A 15,935-nucleotide genomic window follows, 5' to 3' on the forward strand; every position below is an offset into this window, starting at 1 on the left:
GCTATTGCCCCTTTAACAATACTTCACAAATAAAAACAATTTTCTTTAATAACACTTTTTTCTTTGCTCTTCACGAGCAACTCCAGAATATCTAGCAACCTGTTATAATTTTCAAGATATGGAATCACTTGCAAAAGGGCCCCTCTTTGACCCATATGCTGCTTATGGCCCCCTAAACTTCCCGAAGAGGCCTCTTGACACACTTTTGGATTACAATCACGAACAATCGGATTAACTTAAAGAATGTAAACAAAATGAAGCTATTAACTTTAACCGTTTTATTAATTTCTTTTTAATCTTAAAAGGTTGAAAATTTTTGTTATAAGTTTACTTTGAATAAAATTTCAATGTAAAAATTTAAAAATGTGAATGTAATATCACAATTTTCTTTTTAGAATATTTTCAATAAAACAGTTTTTAAAACCTTGCTTTTAACAATTGAATTGTTTTTGAGGTAGTAAAAAACTTCAAGTATTATTTACGTTATATTTTTAAGCCTATTTATCATTTTAGCCATTGCGAAGTATGAGGCTTAAAAATCTAACTGTTGATGGACAGAAAATATGTTTAAATTTGTTAAAATATTAATCTAATAAATAAGGCAAAAACTTTGTGCGATTACAATAACTTTGCTTTGTCAACTATTGATGTAAGTGAACTGTGAATGAGAAAAATAAAAGTTTTTGCAAATTTTTACAACTTACTGTATGAACTTAGCAAAACACTAAATCTTATCGAGCCTTAAAGGTGTCTTATTTAAAAAATATAATTGTGTGACATTTATCTTATCAAGAATTGTTGACTTAATTTTTCATTATAATTTTGTATAAGGCTTATTTAAGTTCAAAAACTAAATTTATTAAACTTAGTTTTTTAAAAATCATTAAGTTAAAGTTTAAGGTTGCAGGTATCATATAATTACTATCAAATTTTATACAAGTTATAAGGTAGTTGGACTCTTGATTACACAAAGAAAATTGGCTAGTCGGGTAATTAAAAACTAAATAATTAAGTTAAACTATTTTAAATATATATAGTTATTCATAAAATTTGGCTAAAAACTTGTTTTTATTAATTAAATTTAATTAAACAAAAAAAAAATTGAATATCAATTTATTTCCAAACTAATAACAAATAAAATTATAATAACATTTCAAGTTTATAGTCTTAAATCTAATAGACAGTACATAGATTGAATTTAAATTCGTAAACCTTTATATTATGATACATGAAAACATTACTGTTTTTATTTACATTAAATACTACAGTTTCTGTTTTGTAATATACACAACACAGCTTTTCAAACATTCTGGTTTTTGTTTTTAAATATCTTTATTCTAATATGAAGTGATAACCAACCCTTATATACTATAACTTAAAGTTTAACGTTTATAATAATGTCAATTTTATATTAATTTAACATTAACTTAAATCAAAACCACTTAAAGATTTTAATGGTATTTTACTTATACATTTTATTAAGATATGAACCGTCAATTCAAAAAAAGATTAACTTTTAAATTGTTTACTTTTTTTTTTAAGTTTTAATTCAAATAATAGTTTAAATTAAACTTTAGAAATAAATCTTGCAAACCTTTCTTAACATATTTTAAGTAAAAAACAACATGTTATTAAGAATATTGTATTAAACATATTATTTTTTTTTGTATGTTAAACTATAACATTATAATTAATTTTAGAATAACTAATATAAGATTAATGCAACTTTTTTTCTAACATTTTAAACAGAAAACTAATTATTTATCTACATTTAATAAAAAAATATGACTGCTTATGGTATGGAAAAAAAATTATGTGAATCTAAAACTACTAATATTCTCTGTCTAACGCAAATTAAGACTACAAAATAGAAAGTTTAAAAAGCAGTTTACTACTCATTTCAAAATGATAATATGTTAAGTCTGATTACGGTTCGTCTTTAAGAAAATAAGTCAATAAATTTTATTAATTATGTATATTCAAAGATTTTTTTAAATTTATTTTTTATCTTTGTACAAGGCAATGAACATATTTTTATTTACTACAAAAATCTTCTAAAGTTTTAAGCAATCCAGCTGCCAAATAAATGGATTGTTGCTTTTTTATGTTCATTTTATTTTTTAAGATAGTTTATATAAGATGTGCAAATTAAATATTTTGTTTCCAACCAGGTTTCGGTGACAAAAAAAAGCGGTTTCTTCAAAAAAAGTAAAATAGTAAACTGCACATCTTTATTAAAAAAAAATTCTTTAAATTTTAGTAAACTAAGCAATCTATTTTACTTAAAACATATAACTATACAATACTTAAACAAAAACACTTTTTCTCAAGTTGATTGAAAAGTAGCATAAGTTATCATTATAAAACTATTTATTTTTTTTATAAATCATCACTAACCAAACCTAAATAATCTATTAAATTATAGTTGCAAATCTAATACATCTATTGTATTTTAAAGTTACTAAAATAATGTTAGTAAGTAAATCATAACTCTTAACTGTAAGGATGAATTATATTATCTGCAGTGTCTAAAAATATTTATAAGCAATTTTGATATTACAATTTAATGTGTTATTTCATGAAATATTTTACGTACAACTAGAAATGATTGACTTAATTGAAACTTTTACTAAGTTGTCTTGATAAACTATTATATATGTATTTAGTTTCTTAAATATTTGAGACTAATTCTCTAAGCTTTAAAATACAACTCTAAAATGTAACAAGTAAGATTTTATTTAGAAACATTTAACATGCTTCAATAGCATTCTGAACCAAAATGGTTAATAACTGCATGATTAAACAAAAAAAAAGTTCACTGAATGCTTTGATATATAAAATAAATGTTGTTAAACATCCTATATAGAAGTTTAAATTATCTTGCTAAATGTTGATTCCTTAGTTTTATTAAATTTTTTAATTAAATAATCGGAAATAAACTTACTTTTTTAATATATTACGTCACAAAAAAAATTAATATAATGAAACTACATGTAAGAAGGTAATAAAGTCGCTCTAAATTTATTGGACAAGCTAATGTAAATTATTACATATCAATCTGGAATTAACAATCAAAGATTTTAAAAAGTGTTCTTAACGAAAACTCGATTAAAAGCAGCAGTTTTTTATAATTAATTATTTCATTTTGTTAATTAAGCAATCTACTAAAATCTGTTTAAATGAAAAAGCTATCCCTACTGTAGTTGTTTGAAAATGCTTTTTACAATTAAGAAAGTTTCTATATCTACATCAAAATAAGCATAAGCACGGAAAGTAAATTAAGCGGAAAGTTCGAATTAGTTTAACCAATTCAGTTCGTTGATTTTATTTTAACTGTTGTTTTGTTAAAAGTTTTAATCTTATAGGAGTCACAATTAATTTATCGGTTTTTATAACAATTATAAGTTAAAAGTAAATAGAATTAGTAAAACAACGTTTTTTGAATGCTATATTTATTTGTTCATATTATAATATCATGCTCCCATCAAATCATCAACTAAATATTCTACTACTAAAGTAAATAGTTTTTTTCAGTTTTTATACAGAATTGTTAAACGGACTGATATGAAAACATAGAGTTTGAAACAAACAAGTAAAATAGTTGTTTAAAAAAACAATAAACTTCTACAATTTTTTTTGTAAAGTTACAATTAATAACTGCTTGCTTACAAAAGTATGTTTTAATTAAAGTTTTATCAACAAGAACATGATATTTTTCTTCATAAATAAAAAATAAAGAATAGTTCAAAGCCTCTTTTAAATATCTTAACAAAAGAAAAAAAAGAAAAATAGAAACTTAAAGTCATTGATAAAGTTAGTTAACAGTTTGATGGTCAGGAATTTGAATAAAAGTACTTCAGAATCATATTTTTGTTAGTTAAAACGATGTAAAGTTTTCTTCCTTTAATTATGTTTACGATATTTTATTATACAACAGCTCCTAAAATGAACAAGTAAATATAGTTGAATCTTTTTCAAACTAATTGTTAAAATTAAATTGCCTAATCCTACTGAATTCTAAAAGAAATATAATATAACTTATATTATTTCTAGTTTAATTTAACATCTCGTTTTGATAACGAAGTTACAAAAGAATACCTTTTTTACTTTTCTATAAATCAGTAACAATATTTAGTCTTATAATTTATATATAAATATTACTATAGTGTTTTAAGAATATAACAATCATACTTAGATGTGTGTATAGTATAACGAAAAGTGTAAAACACATATTGATAACGACAAACAATATATAAACTTTTTGATAGTAAAACACTTTATTGTCCGATGTCACCAAAAAAAAAATTAAAAACTTTTCATTTTCCATTTGTTTATAAATCTTATCATAGCTATACGATGTAAAATTTGTAACTTACTTTAGGCTATTTATTATTTTTATTTGCTTTTAATTATTTTTTTAAAATTATTGTTGTCATGTAATGATTTTGTAAATGAAACTAAAGATAAAAAATAGCAACTTTTTAAATTTTTAAATGTATAAAGGTTAATAATGCGTTTTTTAAATAAGCTTTTACTTCGATTTAATAACTGAAAATATACAAAATACTGAAGATTCGCTTATCATGATAAGCACACAAATTTTAAGGGTGTTTCAGATTTCTTTTAGTGGTGATGTCTGTTATAATTTTAAACATTTTGTTTAATATAATACATAAAAATAAATTTTTAAAATAACTAGAAATATAATAAATTGATTTTAAATATTTTCAAGCAACATAGTATGATTACATTAAAATGTAACTTCAATAATTTTTAGCATAAGATAATTTTTAAAACTAGAATTTTTGCAGACATGTTTTCTAATCTGTTTACTACAACATTCTTAAGTTAATGTCAAATAAAAAAATTTTCCAAGGTCATTTTTGTTAATCTCTAATAGTTTTGATATGATTAAAAATAAAACAGGCCATCTTTAATAACTTTACATTGATACTTATAAATAATTTTGAATAACCAAAACATTATAAGATATATATTAATTGTAATTATTAATGATTTAAAATAGTCAATTTATTTAGTACGTGTTTGTTTTCATTTGTATCAATTCAATTTTTTGTAACAGTTTATTTTAATGACTAATTTTTTTTCTAGATTATCTTAATGACGTTATTTATTATAGACTGTAAACGTCGTCTTCAGACTTTCGTATTTTTAAAACATTTTAATATAATATATGGGATTAATAATGATTATACAGTTTAAAAACTTCTGTACACGAAGTTATTTAACAGTTTTAATTTTAAATGTCCGACTAAAATCCGTCTGGTTTAGCTACTAACTTTATCATGTTTTAAATTAAGCTTACTTTTTTACACAAAGAAATATGTTTTATTGCTAGCTTATACAAAATAAAATTAAAAGTGTATAGGCTTTAAATTATAAATTTTATGAAACTAAATTAAGTTAACCGTAAAAAAATACAAATTATCATTTTTAAAAAAAATAGCAAAAATTTGTATAAAAACAGATTTAAAACTTCTTTTTAGAAGGTTAAGTAAAAATTTTAATCTAAAGTTGTAATTTATTTCAATGTTACGGAACATCTTATTAGTTTTAAAGTGACCAAGAAAAAAGAGAATTACTAAAAAGTAAACTTGTACTATAACTGTTAAAATATTTCGGGCCAACTATGCTTACGGCTATGCAAACATATTTGCTTTACAAAATAGATATGTTTTTTATTTGGTTTCATAGTTTTACTGTGAAATTTTTTTTTTCGGATAAAAAGCAATTAAAAGTTAAAATTGTTATAAAGAAGAAGGTTACAATTTGTTTGTAAACTTTAAGCTTATATAGTAAAACAGAATTTCCAAGTTATGCTAAAGGTGATTCCGATACCTTTTAAAACTGTTGTACTGTAAATAAATATTTGATTAAAAATATACTTATTAGAAAACTAATCATTTAATTATTTTTAGTTTATAATTTTTAATATGTTCAAAATCATAATAATATGCTATGTTTATTTATATTTTTTAATAAAAATTATAAAAAGAAGATAACAAAGTTCTATAGTCTTAAAAAGTTTTTCCAAATCTCTATTTTAAACAAACAGTGCTTTTTTTTTAATAAACATTTTGTCGACCAAATATAATTAGAAAAAAAAAACAGTTGTGATTGTAAGTATAAAACAGGATTAAACTTATTTAATTTCAAACAGTTAGAGTAGTATAATTAATAGATTAAGTGAGAGTTTATCTAGCAAAAATAACTGATCTTAATTTAAAATACTTACCATATTTTTGTTTCAAAACCAGTTTCTTACATAGTTTTAAAAAATTTATAAACTTATCTCTCAAACCCATTTACTATTTTTCGGTATTTACATATACCATAATGGTTTTAGATTTAAACATTGAAAGTAAGAAGATTTTTAAAATTTTAGCTTATTTACATAGTTGATAGCCTTATTTTTCGTATTCATTGCAAATACCTTAAGTTTAAAAGACTTCTTGAAAGAAATAGAATACAACAACTTTTAATGAATTTAGTTTCAAAGGAATAGAAAATCATACAAGTTCTTAATGTTTTAGTATTTTTTTCTAATAATATTTTTTATTAACACATTTAATTATTGTTTAAAATAACTTCGTTGATCAATTCATCCTAGTTATAACGATTGACATTTATTGTTAGTTTCATTACGTAACATCTTATTAAAGTCAGTTATTAATTAATAAATATTGATTGTTTATTGAACGACAAAAAAAGGTGCTCAAATTTTTGTCCAAAATTTTGTACAAAGGAAAATTACGGTTATCGAGTCGTACACCACTTCGATACAGTTTAACTTCATTATCCAGCACTTGATAACACATTGATATAGTTTATTTTAAGCTATATTCATGAAACTTCATGTCTACTGTATTTTAATGTAGTTATGGCTTCGAAAAAAAACGTTTTTTTTTACTAATCTTCAAAAAATCACAAAAGTAACTAACTGTGAAAACCTTAATATAACATTACACACATTTTGATAACAATTATTAGTTCATTATTAGTTCTCAAAAGAATAAAAAACACTTAAGAAGGTTTATATTAGTATTACATTAACAACAAAAAAGTTTGACAAAAGATAAACTGTTTACTTTAAAAGTATATTTTAATTTAAGCTGCTCGTTGTTTTGTCCATTTTTGATTTTCCGGTTTAAAAAGAATTTGTGTTTTGAAAATATCCAAAATACACCCTGTAGAAAATTGTAGATGATTTGGAGAAACTTTCATCTCAATTTTAAAAAAATTATAAAATTGGCCGGAAATAACCGCTTATTTATAAATTTATAGTTGCATGTAACGAAAAAAAAAAACTTTATTTTCTATGTTAGAGAATTTTTAAAAGCTTTTAGTCAGTTATCTATCTGAAGTTTATTTTAAAATAATTATTTTTACATTATGACATCATAACATCAGAACTAATAAAAAATGTAACAGATTTTGCTGTTACCATTGCTTTAAAGTTATTAATGTTTGATTTTAAAGTTGTTCTGCTTTGGCCATCTGAAAATGTTACCTATTAAAATAGAAAAACTTTAGTATATCAAAAATCCGTAAAGATATTTTGGTGTTTTTGTAATTACATTCTTATAATCTAATTTTGTATAAACAATTAGTAATGGTAACAATTACAATTTTTTTATACTATTTTGTAACAGCACGTGTAATTTGTTTAAGAATAGTTACAATATAGTTTTTAATTTTATTTTTTATTTTAGTAAGTTGTACTTAATTTTACTTTTTTTTGTTATATATCTGGACATTATTTGCTAGTTTTTTTTTGTATCTTTAATTCAAACTAGACTTTTTTTTTTAATTTTGCTTTTTTTTAGAACTATTACTATCTACTACTTATTAATCTATAATAAAAGCTATGCCTATTCTAATTAAATTTTGATTGAGTATACGAAAAATATTAAAATAGTTCTTTTAAAGTAAAAGCTCGATACTCTTAAATTAATTTAAAGACACTTGAATACTTTAATATAAATATGTTACTTATTTACTAAAGTATATTGAAATAACAATAATCTGACATTAAGAATAAGCTAGCTATAAAACAATATATTTTGGTGACGTCATATGTTTTAAATTCAAACTTCTGAATTCTTTTACCTAAATATTAAAAACAATATAAAAACACATATGTTTAAAATAAAATTATATAAACTTTTAACTTTTTTTGGATTATTTTAATATAGAAAACAATACAAATTTCAGACGAGTGCTAAAATGTTGAAATGTTGTATAATAAAAATGTTTTAATAGCATTATAACGATATCTTTTTTAGTTTACTTTTACATCTAATATTATAAAGTGGCTATTATATTATTATTGAAAATTTTTTTCTCACATAGATTCAAACATACTACAAAATGTTTGTTATATTTCGTCGCTAAACAATATTCTTAAAAAAACTTAAAGTATATTGCAATATAGTAATTTTAAACTAATTTTTGTTAGTTTTTTTTTAAATATATTTTTTATTTTAATGATAGTTTTTTTTTTTTTTGTTTTAAAATTTTAACTTAAATATATTAGCAAAAAAATAACGAAAACTAATAAACTAATTAAAAAAAACTAAATTAGTAGTTTGTTAAACTATATTACTTTTTATACATATTCTTTTAAGGCATACAGTTAATTAACTTATATAAGTGATTTTAATAACTCTTAAGTCTAAAACTGTAATACTTTTTGTATTTGGTTTTTATATATTGTTAATAACATAGTAATTATAAATGCTCAAATTTTGTGTAATACTTTAAATTATAACTTTTTTATTTGTATAGTACAAAAGTATCAAAGCTTGTAAAGTATCAAATTGTTTGTAAATTTTAATATTTTGTGCTTAATAGTTTTAGAAAAAGTTTTTCGTAAACATTAATGAATTATTTTATACAAATACAAAAATTATAATTTAAACACACATTTTAAGCATTTATAATTATTTTAACAACAATATGAAAAAAAACCCTAAAAAAAAGTTTTTTTTTTACTGTTATGTTTGATAATTTAACTAAATAAACATCATGTCTTATACATTCAAAAGATTTTTTTTTTTGAACTGTTTTGTTACTTTAAGTTTTCTAGTTATATTTGTCAAGAGCTATGTTTCAACTGTAATGAGTTAAGTGAAGCGGTTTTGAAATTTATCATAACTTTATTACCACTAAACAAATTATAATTAAAAAAGTATCAATTACATATACATTAAGTATACTAACATAACAATTAAAATTTGAAATATAAAGAGCAGATATGGATAAAGAAAACATAGTTTTAAAGTAGAATTATTAGTTTTTTGAACTTAAAGAAAATACATAATTTTGAAGTTATAGTCTGATAGAAATTAAAATCAATTTTAAAACAAAAAACAGTATATTTTACAAATAAACTTCAATGTTACTATAAATCATGTTTCAGAAATTCAAGTTGTTTTAAAATATTTTAGCTACAAATCACAAAAACTGATTAAGTAATTTAATTTCAAGAATAAGGTTAAACTACAACATTAACTTAATAGTACTATGTAATATTTAGTTCATTTATAATGTATGTTATACAAAAACTACAACACTGTTTATTTTAATCACCAACTTAATTGCTGATAAACTGTTAGATTATCTTTGTATAGAGTGCGTTCAAAAAATCATAGTGACGTCACAATTATTCTACTCACAAATGTTTATGTTTATAAATTTAATTAAATTTTGATAATATCGGTAACATCTAACTGTGTTACCGTTAAAGCTATTGAACCCCGGCTACTTTTAAAAGCCTTTGAAAAAAGGCTTAAAATAATAATAATTAATTGATTGACTTATTGTTAATTAAAGGATAAAACTTAACAACTTAGTTCACATAAGTAGTGCAAAACTAAATTTTCTATAAAAAAGACATATTTAGCTTTTGTACTTTGACTAAATTATGTTTTAAAAATGTAAAAAAAGAATTATCTTAATACTTAGAAATAAAATTCTAGGTTTGTAAGTATTGAACAAAACAATATTTTAGCTAATATATGAAGTTACTTGAAAAACTTATTTATTAAAATACAGCATTTAAATTATCAAAATACATTAAAAAACATAAAAAGTCTTTAAACATTATTTTCCTTTCCAAAATTGTTATGTATTTTACTTAAACTTTTGATATAGAAATTTACCGATAAAAGTTTTACTTAAAAAAAAAAAAAAAAAAAGTGTTTTAAAATAATTGTTTTCAAATAGTTTTTCGACTCAGTCTTAATGATGAGAAAAAACAATTAATTTAAAGTATGTAATAAACTTTCAAGCTATAGTTTATGTTAACAAGACAATGTTTTTATTTAAAAACATAAAGTATGTAAAAACACAGTTGTACAAAAATTGTAACAAAACTAACTAAAGTTTAGTTTAAATAAAAAAAGAGCATTTAAAAAAGTAATTTTATCATACATAAATTATTAAGTATAAAATAAATTTGATCGAGTAAGAATATTTAGAAATTATCGCATTATAATAAAATTTTATTGTTTCGCGTAAAATATTGATGACGTCATTTGTTTTTAAACGCAAACACCTTAAATTGTCAGCAGTATATAAATAAGTTGCATTTGAAAGTAGTACGAGCAGCAAAATGATTGGATAATAAAAAATTATTTATAAGCCTTTTTTAAAAGGTTAAAAAGTAAACTTTAATTTGATGGCAAATAATAAATAAGACACAACTTAAAAGAATTTACTATATAAATTTACATTTAAAAAAGACTTGAATGAACTTTGTTGAATTCAAAACATCAACTTAAAACATTTTTAATTTTCAAATAAAACTCATTAAAAGTTAAAAAAATCAAATTAAAAGTTAAAAACTCATAAAAACTTGTAACTTAAATAGCTTATAACTTAAATTAAATTATAAAAATAGTAAACACAAAACATATTTTTAGTTAAAATTTGCATATACTTCGGTAAATTAACAATTTAGTATTTTTTTACTATGTTTAAAGTATTTAAAAAATATTTTTTTTTGAAAACATATGAACTGTGTTTATTTATAAAATTACATTGTTTATTTTCATTGATAACAAGTGATTGACAGTTAAAAAACAAACTGCTTTTAATATATTTTTAAGAATCTATACCAATTCACTGAATTTATAATTTAGAAATTAATTAGTTGTAAAATTCCATTAAAGGAGATCTTAATGATGCCATATTCATAAACGAATAATGAGTTAAAAATATACAAAACGTTTTAAGCAAACTTCCATTTTCGCGGAAACTTCTTGTATTTAATCAAGTGTTTTTGTAACACACTTTTTAGTGCTGGAGAATCTAATTTAAAAAATGATAGTATTTACTTGAAAGAATATGTGCTTATCTAAAGGACAGGTGAGGATAGTGTCCTTACAGAATTTTGATGTAAATGTTCATTTTTAAACCTTGCAGTCACTTACCTCTGAAAAGTTAAAACCCTATGTTATAAAATGAACATTGAGTAAAAATGTTCAATTTTTACTCAAATTTTATAAAGCTTTGGGTCATTTAATTAATTTAAATAACTTTTAAAACTGTTTATATAAAAAAATACTTTTTTAGTAAATGCCTGCATCATTGAGTACAGTGTAAATGAATAGCTTTATTTATTAAAAGTAAACACTAATTTGTTAAAATTTTATATTAAAACTTCTAAAATATATTTATTTTACCGTAAATGTACATAGAAAAAATGATTTTTTCGCAACAATACTGTAGTCAAAATTTTAAGGTTTTATGTCGCATTTTATTTACCTAGTGTTATATTAGTGACGTCATAAATTTTAAACGCAAACGCTTTAATTTCTTGGCAGTATATTAAAATATCACATCATTCATAAGTTTGAACATCAATTAAAACAAGACGCTCAGCAGGACAATTTAAAAACCTTTGTAATAAGGTTAGAAAGCTATTGAATAAAGCATACGAACTTATCCAAAACTTCAAGGACTGTACATTGTATAGTTTTAATTCTGTTAAACGGTTAACTTCTGTTAAAGTTATATAATTTAAGTTCATGATTTTTTGTAGTTTTAATGCAACATTCATTGAAATTAAGATTTTTGAATTATATTTTTAGAAATAAAATCTATAACTTAAATTTGACTTGATCATATCTTTTAAAACCTTCAACAGCTTGAAAACATGTTGTAACGTGTATTTAAAGTTAAGTTGAATTTTAAAATTGTTTATTAATTTAACAACTCCGTAATTTCTGAAATCATTTTAGTTTTTAAAACTTGTACATTTTATTTTAGCAATAGTAAAATTCAAATAAGTTTTTAATAACGTCATAAAGTTCAAATCGCCAATAAGTAAGTTTTAAAGTAAATTAAAAAATATATCAAAACTTAAAAGAAGCAAACAATCGTTTAAAAAACGCTTTTTTATTCGGGTTCTAAAATAGAAGTTATAAGTTAAGGCATTACTTTTAAATTGCTAAGTTGTTAGTTTAAAACCAAATTAAATAAATATCATAAATCTTTTAAAAAGGAATAGCAGTGTTCGTTAATATTTTAAACAATTTTTTTCATTAAAATTGTAGCTAAATAACTAAACCAGAGACAAAAATTATATCTGCTGGATTAAGAAACAACTTTTCACTATATGAGTTACGTTAAGGGTTTAACCTGCTATTAAAAATTAGTTTGTTTTAAAATATGTACATTTGACATGATGAAAAACATTAATAAAGTTTAAGCAGATTTACAATGCGTGATTTAAGGAAATGTAGTTTTTTCAAGTTTACATTATATCTATTTGTAGCTTATTTTATATTCATCGCAATTTCAAAACATCCTTTATATTTAATTATACTTTAAATATCATTATTTATCTATGTATCATGATTATAGTTTATTATATTTTTTGATAAAGATATATAGAAAAAAAATAAATATATTTGAAATTACGGTTTTTTTGTGCTTTGTTTTTATACAATTAAAACTGAGTAAAAACCATAACTAATAATACAAAGCTGCAACTGTCCATGTAACATTAAGAATAGCTGATTTACGTTGTTAAAGATTAAGTAACTTTTTTTATTTCATTTTAAATAAATATTAATGTTAAACACTATTTAAGAGCATAATTAATAAATATACAAACAGTTTTTAATTACTAGACAAGTAAGTGAATATCAAAAATAAAGTTTTAGTTCTTAGTGGTGTAACGTAATAAGAATCACTTTAAATAAAACACTCGAAAATATTGTAGGCATACAATAGAAGTGATATATTATTTTGAGCAATTTATTGATTAAGAGTGAAAATAAATCATCAGATTTTTAAAGTGTTTGCAAAAGACTAAAACAAAACCTCACAATTAAGAATAAAATTTCGCAGAAAGCTTCAAAATTATTTTATCTCCTCAATCTAATGCAACGTAAACAGCAACTAAAGACTTAAAAATAATAAATTGTCACAGTTTTTAAATTTAAGCTTAAAAATGAAATTATAAGTTTTTAAAGTAAAAGCCCAACTGTGAATTATGTATATTACTGTTCATTATTACACTACGGCTAGGTTTTATACAATAAAAATATTTATTTAACTAGTATTAAAACATATTAACTTGATAAGTATTTTAATTAAAAAATTTTTTTTTTTATAAAAAAAAACTGCTCAAATTGTATTAAAAATAAATAAACTTAAAAAGCTTTAGTTAAATAAAATAAATCAAAATAAATAAAAAATATTTTTCTCAATTGTCCTAAACTTTATAAATAGTTTAAATTATTAATAATACTGCTCTAGTTTTATTTATACACAATTAGTTTAGTACAGTTTTTTATACAAAGAAAGTAAATTATATGTACTTTGTTTATAAATAACTAATTAAAAAGAAAAAAAAAATTACGGTAAGTAAATCAAATAAAATTAATTATTATATTTTAACTATTATAAACCTTTTAAGAACGTTAAATATTGAAAGATGTTTTTACTCATAAAAATTTAATACATTATTAAACAATTTAATTGTAATAAAATATAGAAAAATATAGAAACATTTTTTTATCAAAGTTAAATGAATTAAAAAATCTATAAGTTATATTTCTGAACGTCCTGAACTTTTAAAGTAATTCTTAAAATTAATAATACTGTTCTAGTTTCATTTTTACAAATTTAGTTCAGTATAATTTTTTAATTACAAACTTAGAATTAAGGTACTTTATTTAGAACAAATTAACTATAAAGAACAAAAAAACACTAGATCAAGTAAATCAAAAAAAAAATTGTTTATTAAATTTTAATTATTCAAAACCTTTCAAGTACGTTAAATAATAAAAGATATTGTTACTCGTAAGTATTAAATATAGTGTTTATTCATACAGTAAAAATTGGTAGCTAACACTTAAACTTTTCTTGAAATTTTATTAAAACGTTATAAATTTTAGTTTATCTATTTATTAAGACAATTAATGCAAAAAAAAAAAACTTATATTTGTTAGATTTTTTTTTTCTAAAAAACCTTCAAACTTAAACTAAAAAGGGTAGTTTAAAGAGTTTCTGTTTCATAGTTTTTTTATGGTTGATAAAAAAACATTAATAAAGTTGTAAGTTAATCTAACTTACATTAGATGTTTATAACAAGTATAACAAATATAAAACAAAGTATAACATTAAGTTTATAACTAAAATTTAAACTATACCTTAGTCAGTTAAGTTTCTTGTTGGTTTACCTAGTTTTTTATTAGTATTAATTGAAATAAGTAAATAAATCAAACATTTTTTCCTTTATGTAAATTCTATTAGTTACTTTTACTAAATTGGATACTATAAAGTATGTTGAAAATATCGTTGCTTTCTATACCTTTTTATTACTAAATAAAACAGTAAATTTTGAGTTAGATTAATCATAAATAACTTAAAAAGTCAAAAACTTCTAACATTTACATCAATAGCAAGTAATAACATGTAAAAATTTTGATAGTCGAGAAATAACAGTACAGCAAACTTTTTAGTGTATGTACTTGTAAATTTTACTTAAAAGATTGCCGCTTAAAACAAAAAATAAAGCGCTAATTTAATTCTTTATGTAAGCTCCTACATACGTCATAATAATTTTAGATACAAGCATTCAACCAAAATGTTAAATATAAAATTTTTCGAAAGTAACACTTAATATTATGATTTTCATGTTTAGAATTTTTAAAGCCTTACTAATTAAAGGCTATAATAAAAGGTTTTAATGCGTTTGCTTACAGCAAGTAAAAAGATTTTAAAGTATTATATGTTTTTGATTTTTTATATTCTTACATTAAAGAGATTTATGCAAGTTGAATATTTTATTCAACACCGGTTTCGGTGGGAAGAGATTGCGACCTTTTCAAGCAAAAATTAAATATGAAATTGCATATAACAATGTTAGTTGTTTATACTTAATTATACTTAGTTATTTATACTTATTACATTAAAAAAAATTCATGAGCAAAATTAATTTAGTAACTTAATTAAACTTTTATTATTTATTTAAAAAAATTACAAAATTCAAAACTAACGACTAAACAAAAGTATGCGATAAATTTTTGTGAAAAAAAAATATAATTTGTATTAATAGAGCTTTTAAAATTGGTAGCTGTTTTGAATTTTCTAAAGTGAAAATTAAAATAAAAATTTAAGTTGTGTGTTTTTTAAACTAGTTGAGTAACTCAAAAATGTTTTTATAATAAAAAACACTCTTTAAAATTAAAACTGATGACTAAACAAAAAATGCGACAAAAATTTATAAATTATAGTTATTTTTGTTTTAAAACTTGTATCATTTTTAGAATTTTTATATAAAAGTTGTCCAAAAATAAGCGTTGTATAAATGTGATAATTGGATTATTTTAGTAATTTTACTAAGTTTTTAGTATTTAATTAAAATTACATAGTTTAAATATAAAAATGATGACTAA

Source organism: Thalia democratica, chromosome 2 (assembly GCF_965202585.1).
Source record: "Thalia democratica chromosome 2, ktThaDemo2.hap1.1, whole genome shotgun sequence".
NCBI lineage: Eukaryota > Metazoa > Chordata > Thaliacea > Salpida > Salpidae > Thalia > Thalia democratica.